This window comes from Pelophylax lessonae (assembly GCF_965119305.1).
Source record: "Pelophylax lessonae genome assembly, chromosome: 2".
Lineage (NCBI taxonomy): Eukaryota > Metazoa > Chordata > Amphibia > Anura > Ranidae > Pelophylax > Pelophylax lessonae.
Window position 1 is genome coordinate 550,643,916 of NC_138769.1, and position 16,192 is coordinate 550,660,107.

At 46.4% G+C, this 16,192-nt stretch overlaps 1 protein-coding gene across 2 annotated transcripts in view; it reads right to left on the minus strand.

The window, feature by feature from the left end:
- RCBTB2 (RCC1 and BTB domain containing protein 2) overlaps positions 1–16,192 on the minus strand; it is an 89,583-nt gene that overhangs the window by 57,351 nt on the left and 16,040 nt on the right. The window lies entirely within an intron of this gene.

A 16,192-nucleotide genomic window follows, 5' to 3' on the forward strand; every position in this document is an offset into this window, starting at 1 on the left:
TGCAGTTGACCCTGTTTCTATATGGGTAATATCTAAAGAGAAAAAAACACATTCAATTAATTTAATACTTCTGATAAAATGCTGTAAAAAACACAACTACATCGATGCAGACAGAAATCATACTTCCTACTGCACAGTCCAAGAATCATCCCACATGCAGACCTAAAGCAATTGCAAAATTACTAACATAAGAAAACATCAATGAAAACTCTCCTTTCATATACAGCACTGTGATTTCTGTACTATACTTCACTTAGTGTATACACCTTTAAACTTTCTTATATTAGTCATTCATAAACAGGGCCACCTCCAGAATGCATTAGGCAAAGGATACCACTTCCACTTCCAAATACTCAAATTTATAGATGGTTAGTTCACCGTCCTAAAGCAAAAAACAAAAAAACAAAAAAGCACACATCCACCTGACAAACCGACCAATACCTAAAGCGGCAGTGTGTGGCAACCAATCACCTTCTATTTGTTGCTTGTTCACTTAAAGTAGTATTGAAGCCAAAAGCAAACATTTACTATATTGCAGCTTGTCAAATCTTAGATGTGATGGCTGTATTAGTTTTCTTTTTTAGGCGTTTTTGTTTTTTTAACCTGGTAATCTAGCCATCTGTTTTTCAATAGAACAAGTTATCCTGAAGAAGTAACTGTTAGAGGGTTGTGACAAACCATTTACCACTGACATAATGGTCAGCTTTTATGGAAAGTTTTTATTTGCGTATCTAAATCTGCTAGTACATCTAACACTACTCTATCTCAAAACTGACAATGCTGTTGTCCAAAATGTGTCTCTGTTGCTCCACCCTCCAGAGTGGAAGCAATCTAATATAAGATGTGTGTTTTGCTGGCCAGATCATCAGGTGAAAACAGAGGGGAAAAAAGCCTACAAAATCAAAAACTGATGCGGCCATCACAACTTGTGATTGGCAAGCTGCAATAAATTACATTTTCGGTTTCAGGTGTAATACCTTTAAAGTGGTTATAAACTTACCTTTAGCGTTTGTACCTATAGGTAAGCTTATAATAAGGCTTACCTATAGGTACTGTAAATATCTCCTAAAGTTGAACCTTTTAGGAGATATTTACATTGCAAGCAGCCAATGACATCATTGGTGCATTCGCTCTGAAGGAACAGCCGCCCATGCCGTTTCTTCAGAGCCCTGTGCCGTGACAGGTTGGATGCTGCACATATGCACGGGAGTGACATAATTTGGCTCCAGCCAGTAGCACAGCCGGATTCTACAGACCCGGAAGGAAGACGGGTGAAAATGAATGCGGGGACGACGTGGGCTTCGTTTGCAGGTAAGTGTTACATAATGTGAAAAAAACTAATTATCTTGTCCTTGCTGTAAGTATGCATTTGGCTGCTAAACAGAAATAAACCCATACGTACATACTTCACTATATACGCCCTTTATTTCTTTCAATGGTGGATGCGCAAGCGGACCCATATTTACAGTGAAAGGCGTACAGAGGAGATTATCCTGGTGTCAAGGCTTATTTGCAATACTGTTGAGGCTCTTAAATATTGGCGTTGTGGTGAGTAGCGAACCAAAAGGGGCACCTTTTTCACCTTGGAGCACTTTACTATATAACTGGCACCGGAGCACCTTATTTTGATCACCCAAGGGTTATCATTTCATATTTTTTATGGACTTTAGCACGATTTCACAGCTTTTTATAATCATATATGTATTTTAGCACTGAAATATTGTCATTTTCACAATATCTAATATATAGTTGTTTCTAAAAATTGTTTAACATAATTTAATATTCACATTTTTTACTTGAGAGTGTCACATTTTTTACCTAGGAGCTACCTAGTGTTATTTATTTATTTATACAATTTAAGGGCTAGCGCTGCTTTAAATTTGTGTTGTAAGTGTTACATAATGTGCTAGTGTGCGATGCACCTCCTGCAGTTTAGTTAAACACTGGCTAGGCACACAGTTAGCCCTTTCATCATCCCTGATGTGACTAGAGCTGCACAATTAATCGTTAAAAATTTGCGATCTGGATTCAACCCCCCTCACAATCCTTATTCGGCGTTTCCACGGTTCATACTGTGCAAAGTTGGTGTTCTATCAGAATACCGATACCCAGCAGAAAATGCAACGGAAGTGACAATGTGAACAAAATTGCTTACTGCGCATGCGCTATGCGTTCCAACATGGCCGCTATGTGTTTCAATAGGTTACCTAATCGGACAGAATACCAAGGCGGCAGCAGACATCTTCTTACACCCAAGCAAGTCTTGAATTTCACACTTATTTTAGCAGTTACCTCACCTTATATAGTAAAATAGACTATTTCATTGCGACCAAGTGAAATATTTCACTATATAATTCGTTTGGAGCTGAGCAGTGCGGGGTGTACCAAGATGGCCATCGCCACCTTCTGCCTGCAGGCTTGCGCTGCATTTACTATAATACTACTATAAAAATTAAAATGTAATACTGGGGCGTAAAAACCCAAGGGCAGAATATAGAATATTTGACACAGTCCTGACCTCAGTATCTGAGAAAAGGGATTTAGGAGTAATTATTTCAGAAGACTTAAAGGTGGGAGGACAATGTAATAGAGCAGCACGAAATGCCAGCAGAATGCTTGGATGTATAGGGAGAGGTATAAGCAGTAGAAAGAGAGAAGTGCTTATGCCGCTGTACAGAACACTGGTGAGACCTCACTTGGAGTATTGTGCGCAGTACTGGAGGCCATATCTCCAGAAGGATATAGATACTCTAGAGAGAGTTCAGAGAAGAGCTACTAAACTAGTACATGGATTGCAGGAAAAAACTTACCAGGAAAGGTTAAAGGACCTTAACATGTATAGCTTGGAAGAAAGAAGAGACAGAGGGGATATGATAGAAATTTTTAAATACATAAAGGGAATCAACTCGGTAAAGGAGGAGAGCATATTTAAAAGAAGAAAAACTACCACAAGAGGACACAGTTTTAAACTAGAGGGGCAAAGGTTTAAAAGTAATATGAGGAAGTATTACTTTACTGAGAGAGTAGTGGATGCATGGAATAACCTTCCTGCAGAAGTGGTAGCTGCAAATACAGTGAAGGAGTTTAAGCATGCATGGGATAGGCATAAGGCGATCCTTCATATAAGATAGGGCCAGGGACTATTCATAGGATTCAGATATATTGGGCAGACTAGATGGGCCAAATGGTTCTTATCTGCCGACACATTCTATGTTTCTGTGTTTCTATATTTCAGGATACAAGGTCAATTTCCTGCTAAATTAAGTGTGAAATTGAATACCTTGGTGTAAGAAGATGTCCGCTGCTCACACTGTATTTGCACAGAGGTCTTTCAAACACAATTTTTTGGGATAAAATACACTTTAATAAATTAAAAAAAAAAAAAAACAGTAAAGTTAGCCCACTTTTTTTTGTATACGTAATGTATCATGATCTTTATTCTAGGCAAGAAAAATCGTGATTCACATTTTATCCAGAATCGTGAAGCTCTAACAGTGGCAGTGCAAATTTTTTAGCACTGTCGATTGTATTAGTGTCACTGGTCCTTAACCACTTGTCGACCGCCGCAAGTACATATACTGCGGCGGTCAGCCCCGGCCAGGCAAAGTGACGTACCGGTACGTCACTAGCCTGTCACCGGCTTGTGAGCCAATAGCGGGCGAGCGCACGCCCGCCCCGGCTCGTTCCCTAAGAAGTCAGTGCGTGTGACCGGCGGACCCGATGTCCGCCGGTCACTGGCGATCGTTCGCCGGGAAGGGAGAAAGGCAGGCGGCTAATGTAAACAAGCCGCCTGTCATTCTCCCCTGTGTAAAAATGGAGATCAGACGGTTCTACTATGTAGGACCGTTGATCTCTGTTTTTACACTAGTAGCCATGTCCCATCACAGTTAGAAACATGCCCCTAGGACACACTTAACCCCTCCCTCTCCAATACAGTAAACCCCTTCCCTGCCAGTGTCATTTTTACAGTAACAGTGCATATGTATAGCACTGATTACTGCAGTAATGTCACTGGTAACCCCAAAAGTGTAAAAAATGTCAGTCAAGGGTCCGATCTGTCTGCCGCAATGTCGCAGTCCCGCAAAAAAAAAAAAAAAAAAAAAAAAAAAAAAATCGCAGATCGCCGCCATTACGCGTTAAAAAAAAAAAACACCAAAAATTACAAAAATCTTTCCCTTTGTTAGTAAACGCGATAACTTTTGCGCAAACCAATCAAAATACGCTTTTTGCGATTTTTTTTACCAAACATATGTAGCATAGAACAAATTGGCCGAAAATGTTAAAAAACTTTGATTTTTACATTTTTTTGGGGGGAATTTCATATAAAAAAATGTGAAAAATATTGTTATTTTTGCAAAATGGACGCACTTTTTGGTTTATAGCGCATGATCAAAAAATCGCACAGGTGATCAAATACCACCAAAAGAAAGCTCTGTTTGTGGGAAAAAAAGGACGTCAAATTCGTTTAGGTACAGCATCGCACGACCGCGCAATTGTCCGTTAAAGTCACGCAGTGCCGAATCGCAAAATACCCCCTGGTCAGGAAGGGGGTAAAATCTTCTGGGGCTTAAGTGGTTAAAAAGTGTCCAAAAGCGTCAGGTTAGTGTCAGAAGGTTCCCCCAATATCACAGTCGCTCTATAAGTCGCTGATCGCCGCCATTAATAGTAAAAAAAAGAAAAAAAGAAAAAAATATCCCATATTATAATGTTTTTATTGGATAGGTTTTATAGCAGAAAGTAAAAACAATATTTTTTTTTTTCAAAATGATACGGTCTTTTTTTGTTTACAGCACAAAAAATAAAACACGCAGAGGTAATCAAATACCACCAAAAGAAAGCTCTATTTGTGGGGAAAAAGGACATATATTTTATTTGGGCACAGTGTCGCATGACCGTGCAATTGTTAGTTAAAGTAACGCAGTCCCATATCACAAAAAATGGCCTGGTCATGAAGGAGGGTAAATCTTAACCACTTTCATACAGCGCCATAATAAAATGACGGCAGCAGGAAGTGTTTGTCGATCTGGGCGGCCGTCATATGACGCCCGCCGGCGATCAGGGATGAGGCTCATCCCTCGGACTAAGCCCATCCCTGATCTAGGTAAACAGCCAATGAAAATTGGCTGTTTACCACGTGATTGGCTGTGTAAATGACAGCCGATCACATGAGCGGCTCCAGCACGAGCCGCTCATTCTCTATGCAATGCCCTGGGGGCGTGCAGCGCGGCGATCGGGGACGAGGCTCGTCCCTTGGACAGAGCCCATCCGATCTAGGTAAAGAGCCAATGAAATTGGCTTTTTACCACGTGAACAGCTATGTCCAATCACAGCCAGTCACAAATGTCAACAAAGCAGTGGTAACTCACTGTTACCAGGCTCTCCTCCTCACACACCGAGGAGAAGATCTGGAAAAAGTGAGTTAAGACAGAGTACTGTGCAAATTACTGTGCCCTGATTGTCTGATTGCCCCCACCAAATAAAGAGGACCTGTCACCAGAGTACCTGTCACCTGCCCATCTGAGTACCTGTCACCTGCCCATCAGCGTACCCCAGTACCTGTCACCTACCCATCAGAGTACCTGAGTACCTGTCATCTACCCATCAGAGTACCCGAGTACCTTCCACCTGCTCATCAGAGTACCTTCCGCCTGAAGTACTTGCCGCCTGATCATCAGTACCCGAGTACCTATCACCTGCCTGTCATCTGCCCATCATAGTACCCGAGTACCTGTCACCTGCCTATCGGAGTACCCGAGTACCTGCCACCTGCTCATCAGTACCAGAGTGCCTGTCACCTGCCCAGCAAAGTACCTGAGTACCTGTCACCTTTCATACAGCCACCATGTCCAAGTCCAAAAAGGTTTTCACTGACGAAGAGGCCTATCAATTGTTAACCCTGACGGATGAGTGCTTCAAAATCTATCACACTGCCCTAAACTTTTAGCCCATATTTCAATCAGACTGCCATTTCCCCTTTTTTAATTTTTGTGCTGAATATTTTCCTGCTGCCTCAACCAACCATATCACTGCCTTCCATGTGAACCGACCCTGGCCTGTATATCGACTATGCCTCTGCCTGCATTGTTTATCTGCCATGTTTCTGCCTTTCACGTGAACTGACCCTGGACTGTTTATCGATTATGCCTTAGTCTACCGTCTATTTCTGCCTTTTACCTGTACTGACCTCGGCCTGTTAGGACCATGTTTTCTGCCTGCCACTTAGACTGATCTTTCGCCCTGCTACTGTAGTAGTGGGATTCAAAATGACACAGGGGTCTCACTATTGTGAGGGGCTTCAGAATATAGTGTTCTGATATGAGAAAACCAGTTTTTGGTTTTCTCTAGGTTTGTAATCTCGGAACAGGGTCTGGAGTCCGGAGGTTTCAAAGAGATTTGGGTGGGAGAAGCCTCTACCCCTGTCCCCATTCTTTCTCGACCGAGGCCCTAAGCTTGATGGTCCTGCCTGCTGCCTGGACCAATACTTTGGCTGTGCTGATCATATCCCTGTCTGCACTGATCCAGGACTTTTTATGGAACATGTGCCTGTTGCCTGGACCAATACCTGGGCTGTACTGACCATATCTCTGCCTGCTGCCTGTACTAATTATGGACAGTATTCCTGCCTGCTGCATGGACAATCCTTTTTCTGCTGCTGACCATATCCCTGCCTACTACCTGGACCAATGCTTTGGCTCTGCTGACAATATCTCTGCCTGTACTGACTATGGACAGTATTCCTGCCTGCTGCCTGGACAATCCTTTCACTGTCGCTGTCTACGTTCCTGCCTGCTGCCTGGACCACTGCACTTCTAAAACCACAGGTAATCTTTTGTTTATCCTTTGTTCAGCAGAATGTATTTTGGTATGTATTATCCTATGTGTTAGGGGCCTTCAACAATGTGATAGGTTGTCAGGAATTTATGTGTGTGATTTATGTCCCTAGGACACATGATGGTGCTCCTTGGATGTTGGCAACTTTGTGTAAAAAAAAAAAACGGAATTTTTGTAAAATCTTACCTGTAAAATTCCTTTCTCTGAGTCCTCCGACAGTCGCCGCCTCTTCATATTCGTCACAATGGGTATTAGACTTTGCTCCGAAGGAGTAGCTAGGCAACAGAATATGTTAACATTAAAGCTTTTAACATATCCCACCCACAGGGGGTGGTCCCCTCAGTCAATACCCTCCTACTTCCTGCAACAATATCTCAGTTTCAGTGGAATAGCAGTAGAGTATACAACCAAACCCCAAAAGAGGGGCGGGGGCGCCGACTGTCGGAGGACTCAGAGAAAGGAATTTTACAGGTAAGATTTTACAAAAATTCCGTTTTCTCTTACGTCCTCCGACAGTCGCCGCCTCTTCATATTCGTCACAATGGGGACGTCCCAAAGCAGTGCAAACATGAGGGGTGGGAAACGCAGCCGCGCCGTAAGGCAACGCAGTCTCCACATCAAAGAAAGGAACCTTACCAAAGGAAGGACACCAGCTGGGCAACATGAAAAAAACTTGCTCAACAGGAGCAACAACCCAGGAAAAACAAATAACCCAGGGATAAAAACGTATCCCAAACAGCCAGGGGTCCAAAACAAAGGACCCTAAGGAACTGCCGCACTAAGAACCTTGCGGCCAAAGGAAGCATCTGCCGATGCCTGAACATCTACTCTGTAGAATTTTGTGAAAGTGTGTACGGTCGACCAGGTCGCCGCCTTACACACCTGGGCCACAGAAGCCCCATGACGACAGGCCCAAGACGTACTCAGACATCTAGTAGAGTGCGCCTTCACAGGCACAGGAGGAACTTTCCCCTGCAAAGCATATGCCTGTTCAATGGTCTGTCTGATCCATTTGGCGATGGTAGAAGCCGACGCCGCCATACCCTTCCGAGGACCCTCCGGAAGGACAAACAAAGAATCCGTCTTGCCAAAAGACTCAGTCGATTTAAGGTAAACCCTTATCGCTCGAACAACATCCAAAGAGTGCAACCTCACCTCCTTGGGATGTTTAGGCTTCGCGCAGAGCGAAGGTAAGACAATATCCTCATTGAGATGGAATTCCGAAACTCGCTTCGGAAGAAAAGAAGGATTAGGTCGCAAGACCACCTTATCCAAGTGGATGACCAGATACGGAGACTTGCAGGACAAAGCCGCCAGCTCCGACACTCTGCGAGCCGAAGTGATCGCTACCAAAAAGGCGACCTTTTTGGACAACATAGACAACGAGATCTCCCTGATCTGTTCAAAAGGAGCACGTTGTAACACAGATAGAACGAGATTCAAGTCCCAAGGAGGCAGAGGCTCCCTCCTAGGAGGGACCAGATGCCGCACTCCTTGAACAAAAGTGGCAACTAAGAAGTTAGAAGCCACAGGACGTTGAAAAAGAACGGCCAGCGCAGACACCTGACCCTTGACCATAGCAAGCGCCAAACGCTGGTCGACACCCGTATGAAGGAAGGACAACACTCGAGAAACCGAGTACATGCGAGGTGAAAACCCCCTGGACTCACACCAGGCAAAATAGGCCTTCCAAGTACGGTAATAGACCTTCCCTGAGGAAGGTTTCCTCGCATTGATCAAAGTGTGAATGACCTCAGGGGAGAGACCCCTATCCTTCAGGACCTCGGTCTCAACAGCCAGGCCGTCAAAGCCAGCGACTGTAAAGCAGGATGGAATATCGGGCCCTGAGACAGGAGATCGTCTCGAAGAGGTAGACGCCATGGGGCGTCGACCGCCAGATTCACGAGGTCTGCGTACCAGGACCGGCGAGGCCAGTCCGGTGCCACAAGAATCACCGTGCTGCGTTCCGAGTGCAACCTGCGGAGGAACCTGGACAGCAATTGAATCGGTGGAAACGCATACATCAGTCTGTACTGATGCCACGGGGCTACCAACGTGTCTGATGCGTCTGCCCGAGGGTCGCGCGTCCTTGCCACGAACCTTCTCACCTTGTTGTTCAGACGAGACGCGAACAGGTCCACATCTGGAAGACCCCACTTCGCGCACAACATCTGGAAGACAGCCGGGTGGAGAGACCATTCCCCCTGATCCAGGGTCTGGCGACTCAGATAGTCCGCCTGCCAGTTCTCCACCCCCGGAATGTGAACTGCCGTTATCGCCGGGACATGAGTCTCGGCCCAAGACAGAATGTCGGCCACTTCCCGAGCCGCTCGGCCACTCCTGGTGCCCCCTTGGTGGTTGATGTAGGCCACCGCCGTGGCATTGTCCGTCTGCACCCGAACCGGACAGCCCTGCAGTCGGTCCGTCCAGCGACGAAGGCAGAGATTTATCGCACGCAATTCCAGAATGTTGATCGGAAGGGAGGACTCCCCCTCCGACCAAGTTCCCTGGGCGGACAGAACGCCCAGAACACCACCCCAGCCCGACAGGCTGGCATCCGTGGTGATCACTGTCCATGAGATAGGACGAAAGGACTTGCCCCCCGATATCATCGGGGACTGGAGCTACCACAGAAGATCCCTTCTGGTGCGAAAGCTCAACGAAAGTAGAAGATCCAGAGATTGGGGTCGCCCGTCCCACTTGGACAGGATCTCCCCCTGGAGACCCCGCGTGTGAAACTGGGCGAAGGGAATCGCCTCGAAAGCCGAGACCATCAATCCCAGACATCTCATGCACGTCCGGAGGGACGAGCACGGACTGTCCCTGAGGGACCTGACTTCCTCCTGAAGAGTCCTGAGCTTGTCTTCCGGCAGGAAGACCTTCGCCTGGATCGAGTCCAGGATCATTCCCAGGTAGGGAAGACGAACCGACGGACTCAGCGTCGACTTTGGAAAATTTATCGTCCAACCAAACTCCTGTAGAGTTTGCATCGTGACGGACAGGTCCTTTTCCAGACCCTGGCTGGACGCAGACCGAACCAGAATGTCGTCCAGATACCCCAGGACAGAGATGCCCTGAGCTCTCAACAAAGCCAGAACGGGAGCAAGCACCTTGGTGAAAACCCGAGGAGCCGAGGCGAGACCAAAGGGCAACGCCACGAATTGGTAATGATCCTCCGCAATGGCGAATCGAAGGAACCTCTGGTGACCCTCGAAAATCGGGATGTGAAGGTACGCATCCTTCAGATCGATGGAGGCCATGAATTCCCCCGGAACCAGGGCAGCCACCACCGACCGCAGGGATTCCATGCGGAACTTGCGAACCCGCACAAAGCGGTTCAAAGCCTTTAAGTCCAGAATTGGACGAAACTTGCCCTCCTTTCTGGGCACAGTGAACAGATTAGAATAAAACCCCCGAAATCTAGCCCGATGAGGCACCGGAACCACCACTCCCTGAGCCCTCAGGTCCCGCACCGCTAGGTGCAGGTCCCGTAAACGCTCCGGAGACAGCTGAAGATTTGAGGGAAAGAATCTGCTCTCCGGCCGAGAGAGAAACTCGATCTTGTAGCCAGATCGAACGATTTCCTGAACCCACCGGTCCCGCACGCGGGCCAGCCAGGGTTGAAGAAAAAAGAGCAAGCGTCCCCCCACCCCAGAACTGGGTGAGGGCGCCCCTTCAGTTATGGGTAGAGGGTCCGGACTGACCGGACTTCTGTTTACCAGACCACGGCTTCTTTTGGGAGCCTTGACCCTTGAACGGTTTGCCCTTGTAGTGCGACCGAAAGGCACGAAAGGACCCCTGAGGAGGCCGAAAATTAGTATGCTTCTTACCAGGAGCCCCCTTAGCCTTGGGGAAATGGGGTAAGAGCGTGCTCTTACCGCCCGTGATCCCCTTAATCAACGTATCCAAGGACTCCCCAAAAAGGCGAGATCCATCATAAGGCAGATTGGCTAAGGTCTTGAGCGAAGATTGGTCCACCGACCAACACTTCAACCAAACCAGGCGGCGAGACAACACCGCCACGCTTTGTACACGTGCCGACAACGGCACTAAGTCCAAGTCCGCATCACACAGGTACATGACACCCTGATGGATTTGATCCACCATATCCAATGTCGCCGGCGAGGCCGAATCAGCCACTAGGACGCGCCTAAGCACCTGCGTCCAACTTGCGACAGCCTGGGCTGCCATAAGAGAGGTAAACAGAGCTTTAAGCATCGAACCCGTAACAGAATAAGTATGACGGGCAAGAGACTCCATTCTCCTATCCGTGGCATCTCGGAACACCGGGGTATCCTCTGCAGGAATCGCAGTGGATTTGTTCAAAACCGCAATGGCGTGATCCACCGGGGGTGGCACACACCACCGTTCATCAGTGGCAGGCGTGAAAGGATAACGCAGCCTGAACCTACTTGGCACAGCAAAAGGTTTGCGTAAATTGCGCCATTGTTCCTTAACAGCGCGCTGAAAATCATCAGTGCAGGGAAAGACCTGCGATGTCTTGCGTCTTTTCTGCGTCCCATAAGCCGCCAAGGCAGCGGGAGGACACAGCTCATCCTGCAAACGCAGCGTTTGTTTTATAGAAGCAACCAATTCATCCATGATTGCAAGCTCTTCAGGCGAGCCAGGGGGAGAATTATCAACCCCTTCAACCTCAGCCTCCACCTCGGACCCCACGAGATCCAGGGAGGAACGGGACCCTGATAAGGAGACCCCAGCCATAGCAGCCCCATCACCTTCACCCTCAGAATCAGAGGAAATAGAAACTCTGGGCCTTTTAGTGGATTGAACAGCCACCAGCATCTGCACCTGAGCAGCAAGGTTAGCCACCACTTCGGCTAAATCCCCCCCTGGGGGGGAAACAGCAGTCCCCTGGCTTCCCACCAAGGTGGTAGGAAATTTGCCCTCCTGAGAATCCATTTGCCCCAAAAAAATATGCCGGAGAATAAAGGGTTAACTGCCCCTTTAACAAGCGCGGCGAGCGCAGCCCACCGCACACACACACAAGCACAATGAGACCCCCACCGGGATAAAACTGAACACAGGCAATGGATATAGGAAGGAACAGAAGGATAAAACCTGAGGAGACCCCTGCTGCTGCTGCCGCCTCGATCGGTGCACCCAGGAAAGAGGAAGTGATGCAATCAGAGCGCTCTATTAAAGCCTATGGAAGGCTACAAGAAAACGGCCGCCCGCAGTGAAAACATGCGGCTGGAGCGAGCGCAGGCAAAATGGCGCCGTTTGGCGCCGAAACATGCCCCACAGCACACAGCCCTTCACACTGTACACAGGCTGACACATACAGAGTCACACAGCCCCCCCCCCCCCCCTGCAGCCCACAGCATGCAGCCAGAGCGATAGGGAGACAAAACAGTGTGAACAGAGGCAGGTTACACAGTCCCAGACTGACACCCCCCCCGACAGACAGGTCCCCACATAGATACACTTACCTCTTAATGGCGTGGGGAACCCGCACAGGCGAACAAGCCGCTGCACATGAGGCAGGGAGAGTCGCATCCAGGACGCACAAAATTGGGGTTAAGAAACCGCACAGCGTTCAGTGAGGTAGCCACCTCACCAATCATCCCTGCACCGAACAGGGATGGGTCGTTCACTGTGCCAGGAGCGTTACCTGGCTGAACGCTCGATGGCAGGCTGGGAAGCCACTGACCCACGACCTGCGACCAGGGGGATCAGCCCGAGACCCAGCCCGCACGAATCCTCTTCATCAGAAGAACTAACTAATGCTGACAAAAAGAAAAGCTAAGCAAAGAGAGAGAAAAAACTCAAACAAAAAATCAAAAAAGAAGAGAAAGGCGGAGGCAAAATGCCCCAGCATAGAGAGATCCAGCTACTCCTGACAAGCTAGACATTGAAACTGAGATATGGTTGCAGGAAGTAGGAGGGTATTGACTGAGGGGACCACCCCCTGTGGGTGGGATATGTTAAAAGCTTTAATGTTAACATATTCTGTTGCCTAGCTACTCCTTCGGAGCAAAGTCTAATACCCATTGTGACGAATATGAAGAGGCGGCGACTGTCGGAGGACGTAAGAGAAAAAAGGTGGAAAAAAAAAATGACATGTTCAAAAGATCCATAATGCCAAAAAGAATATACGTTGGAGTGTTTGCTTTCCAAAATGGGCCCAAAAAGTGTGCTTTTCCATTGTTTTGGTGCTCTAGGGCCTTCAAAAAATGTGATAGGTAGTCAGAAAGTTATATGTGTATTTTCCTAGAAAGCCTTAAGGTGCTACTTGGATGTTGAGTCTCTGTATGTGGCCAGGCTGTGTAAAAGTCTCACACATGTGGTATCGCCATACTCAGGAGGAGTAGCAGAATGTATTTTGGGGTGTCATTTTTGCTATGAACATGCTATGTGTTAGAAATATCCTATAAATTGACAACTTTGTGGAAAAAAAAAAAGAAAAAAATATTAATTTTCCCAAGAATTGTGGGAAAAAATGATAACTTCAAAAAACTCACCATGCCACTTACTAAATACCTTGGACTGTCTACTTTACAAAAAGGGGTCATTTGGGGGGTATTTGTACTGTCCTGTCATTTTAGGGCCTCAAGAAAGGAGGCCGTCAGTACATCTGGTGTGATCAATTTTCAGTAATTGGTACCTTAGCTTCTAGACTCAATAACTTTCACACAGACTAAATAATATACACTAATTTGGGTTAATTTTACCAGAGATATGTAGCAGTATAAATTTTGGCCCAAATGTATGAAGAAAAATTAATTATTTGCAAAATTTTATAATAGAAATTTTTTTTGCTTATATCACGAAAAAAAAAAAACCCAGTTGTGATCAAATACCACCAAAAGAAATCTCTATTTGTGTGAAAAAATGATAAAAATTTTGTTTGGTTGCAGTGTAGCATGACTGAGCAATTGTCATTCAAAGTGAGAGAGTGCTGAAAGCTGAAAATTGGTCTGGGCAGGAAGGGGGTGTAACTGCTCTGTATGGAAGTGGTTAAAGAGGTCAGGTGGTTAAAAATGTAATTTCAAACCAGTAACTAAATGTCTTACACATTACACACTGTCTGATAATATATTGAAACAGAACAAAACGAATATTTACAAAGGGTTCTGTATTCATTACTGTTGATGCCTTCATCCACAAGGGGTCACTCCTTCACAATTAAAGACTAGGTTTCAAATGAGGATCAAATAGTCTTACTGATCCAAGGAGCAAGAACTTTACGATTTATTTTATATTATTTCCCTGTAACTTAAAGGGGCCTATTGAATTAGGTATACATACAGTATCTCACAAAATAAATATTTTATAATATCTTTTCATGTAGAAATGACACTTTGCTACAATGTAAATTAGTGAGTGTACAGCTTGTATAACAGTGTACATTTTCTGTCCCCTCAAAATAACTCAATGCACAGCCATTAATGTAAAAACCGCTGGCAACAAAAGTGAGTACACCCCTAAGTCAAAATGTCCAAATTGGGCCCAAAGTGTCAATATTTTGTGTGGCCACCATTATTTTCCAGCACTGCCTTAACCCTCTTGGGCATGGAGTTCACCAGAGCTTCACAGGTTGCCACTGGAGTCCTCTTCCACTCCTCCATGGCAACATGAATGTTAGAGACCTTGCGCTCCTCCATCTTCCATTTGAGGATCCCCCACAGATGCCCAATAGGTATTAGATCTAGGGAGATGCTTTGCCAGTCAATCACCTTTACCCTCAGTTTCTTTAGCAAGGCAGTGGTCATCTTGGAAATGTGTTTGGGGTCGCTATCATGTTGGAATACTGCCCTGAGGCCCAGTCACCGAAGGGAGGGGATCATGCTCTGCTTCAGTATGTCACAGTACATGTTGGCATTTATGATTCCCTCAATGAACTGTAGCTCCCCCCATGCCGCAGCACCCCAGACCATGACACTCCCACCACCATGCTTGACTGTAGGCAAGACAAACTTGTCTTTTTACTCCTCACCTGGTTGCTGCCACACACGCTCGACACCATCTGAACCAAATAAGTTTATCTTAGTCTTATCAGACCACAGGACATGGTTCCAGTAATCCTTGTCCTTAGCCTGCTTGTCTTCAGCAAACTGTTTGCGGCCTTTCTTGTGCATCATCTTTGGAAGAGGCTTCCTTCTGGGACGACAGCCATGCAGACCAATTTGATGCAGTGTGCAGCGTATGATCTCAGCACTGACAGGCTGGCCCCCGACCCCTTCAACCTCTGCAGCAATGCTGGCAGCACTCATACATCTATTTTCAAAAGAAAACCTCTGGATATGATGCCTGATGCCTGAGCACATGCACTCAACTTCTTTGGTGGACCACGGCGAGGCCTGTTCTGAGTGGAACCTGTCCTGGTAAACCACTGTATGGTCTTGACCCCCGTGCTGCAACTCAGTTTCAGGGTCTTGGTAATCTTCTTATAGCTTAGGCCATCTTTATGTAGAGCAATCTTCAGAGAGTTCTTTGTCATGAGGTGCCATGTTGAACTTCCAGTGACCAGTATGAGAGAGTGAGAGCGATAACATCAAATTTAACACAGCTGCTCCCTATTCACACCTGAGACCTTGTAACACTAACGAGTCACATGACTACGGGGAAGGAAATGGCTAATTGTGCCCAATTGGGACATTTACACTTAGGGGTGTACTCACTTTTGTTGCCAGCGGTTTAGACATTATTGGCTGTGTGCTGAATTATTTTGAGGGGACAGCAAATTTACGCTGTTATACAAGCTGTACACTCACTACTTTACAATGTAGCAAAGTGTAATTTCTTCAGTGTTGTCACATGAAAAGATATAATAAAATATTTACAATAATGTGAGGAGTGTACTCACTTTTGTGAGATACTGTACGTGATTGTGGAGACTCTAAATGTTTTAGATTTTGATAGAAAGTTTAGGGGTTAGCTGTTCTGTCAGACATTCATTGGTAGCTGAGGTGATTTTCCTTTTTCTGTCACTCAAAAGGCAGTTAAAGGAAATCCCTCTTACTAGTAAACAGATCCCATGAGTGCCGGGCCACACTTGTGCGATGTGGGAAGGCTGCGAATTTGCAGCCTGTTTCCGCATCGCAAATGCACATCTGGCAGTTCACACTGCCATATGCGATACGCTGGGGGTGTCAATGAAATGTTAACGACACCCCCAGTTTGATCGCATATCGCAGTGCGATCTGACAGTTCGCACAGGATCGGATCGCACAAGTGCGAACCACTGTGCGATCCGATCCTGATGCGGCTGAAAAAATGCCTCATGTGCGAATTTTGTGCGGGTGCAGTGCGAATTTAGCCATACAAAGTGTATGGCTGAATTCGCGCAGCACATCCGATCGCATGTAATGAAGGAGCAGTGAGCTCCGATATTACATGC